The sequence below is a fragment of the Sorex araneus genome, chromosome 10, assembly GCF_027595985.1.
Source record: "Sorex araneus isolate mSorAra2 chromosome 10, mSorAra2.pri, whole genome shotgun sequence".
NCBI classification, from domain to species: Eukaryota; Metazoa; Chordata; class Mammalia; order Eulipotyphla; family Soricidae; genus Sorex; species Sorex araneus.
This window is the reverse complement of record NC_073311.1, coordinates 17012777-17014776: the sequence shown is the minus strand read 5'-3', so window position 1 is coordinate 17014776 and position 2000 is coordinate 17012777. Positions and strand designations below refer to the sequence as shown.

Below are 2000 nucleotides of genomic sequence, written 5' to 3'. Positions count from 1 at the left end.
ATATCACAGCTGTGCATTCCAAGAATTCTAAAATTTTAAATACGGTGCTAGAGCTGGAGTTAAATTTTTAACTGGATGGTCATTTGGTGGTCCAGGACTATCTCTGCAGTGTGTTGCTCTCTTCAGAGATTTTCTTGTGAGACTCTGGATCATGGCCATTAATGAGCTTATATGATGCCCAAAGGCAGTTCGTGTACATGACTGTGAACCCAGAAGCAGAGGGAGATGTGGGAAGGGCGCCCGTTCCCAAACTCCATGCGAGCCTGGAGATTTCAGTCACAAAACCTGCATACCACGGTTTGGCAGTGGATTCATTTTCATGCATGAGTGGACTCGTCCTAAGCTTGTGAAGATACACTATGAGTATGAGCATGGTGGTGTTGGGTTCTAGAGTTTGTGACTGCCGTGGTTCTGTTAGGGAAAGAAGAGGGACTTACCTGCTCCATTCCAAGGTAGCCAGGATGAGACCAGCCTGGCATAGGATGAGGAGGCATCTCTTATTTATCATTTAATTATTACCACTTTATCAAAATTTATCATAAGGATAGATATTCAAAATAATCATTACAAACATAGATATACACAACTTCTATTAAATTTGAGTCTACATTTTCTTCCATTTCTTATCTTTTATGAGTAAAAGTTTATACAAATTGCATGAGTTTTTGCCTAAATACCATTCAAATCTATATATTTCACCCAAAGTACTTCTCTGGTTTTGTATGAAAATTGGACTTGTGATTTTGGTTTTGATGGATTCAAAATATTGTATAATTTCTTTTTGTAGATAACATTCACTTTTTTTTTTTAAATATGGAACGCTTCACGAATTTGCGTGTCATCCTTGCGCAGGGGCCATGCTAATCTTCTCTGTATCGTTCCAATTTTAGTATATGTGCTGCCGAAGCGAGCACATAACATTCACTTTTGCATATGTATAAAATATTTATTGTATAAATAATTTTAAGTATATTTTCTTGGCTGGAGCCATAGCACAGTGGTAGGGCGTTCGCCTTTCATGCAGCCAACTCATTTTGATTCCTCCACCCCTCTCGGAGAGCCCGGCAAGCTACCGAGAGTATCGAGCCTGCATGGCAAAGCCTGGCAAGCTACCGGTGCATATTGGATATGCCAAAAACAGTAACAATAAGTCTCTCAGTGAGAGACGTTACTGGTGCCCACTCGAACAAATCGATGAGCAACGGGATGACAGTGACAGTGATATTTTCTTAATAGATTGCTATATTTAGTTGAAAAGTGAAGGTCAGTAATAAACAGAGTGATTTTCCCATATTTCACTTAGAATGTTTACTTCCTGCATATTTGAGACTTCATTCATTTAGATAATGATTTTATCTATTCTGTGGTAAAGACATACATACTTTGAAAAATTTGAAAATTTTTTTTTCCTTTGTGCTCGATTTTTTCTTTTTTTTTTCTTTTTTTTTAATTTTTTATTGTGGAAAGTTACAAAGTTACAAAGTTTTCAGGTTTAAATCTCAGTTATACAATGCTCGAATACCCATCCCTTCACCAGTGCTCATATTCCACCACCAAGAATCCCAGTATAGCTCCACCCCGCCCCCTCACACCCCAAGCCCCCCCACGCCCCTAGCCCCCCCCACCCTAGGCCCCCCCCCGCCTGTGTAACTAATAAATTTCACTTTACTTTCACTTTGCTTGCATACAATATTTCGACAAAACTCACTATTATTGTTTGGAGAGAGTCTCCCCTATGAAAATTTTCCTAATGATAATTTATTTTTTAAAGGTGACAACTCCCAGAGATATTTTATAGCCCCAGTGTTGCTCAGGGGCAAGTAGGGTCCATATGGCATTGTTTAGGTGGTCATATGATACCCGCATAGAACTCAAGACCTCACTCACACTGGACAGGCGCTCTACCACTTGAACTATATCTCTGGCTCTTAAATTACTTTTAGTAGAAGTAACATTGCATAGTGTATACATTTTAGATGTGAACATTAAAAATTAATATC

General features: G+C 38.8%; 1 non-coding gene across 1 annotated transcript; it reads right to left on the bottom strand.

The window, feature by feature from the left end:
* Positions 1–807: 807 nt before the first annotated feature.
* On the bottom strand, positions 808–914 carry LOC129399282 (U6 spliceosomal RNA). Its single transcript, XR_008627033.1, has one exon. It is a non-coding gene; the product is annotated as a U6 spliceosomal RNA (small nuclear RNA).
* Positions 915–2000: the final 1086 nt, after the last annotated feature.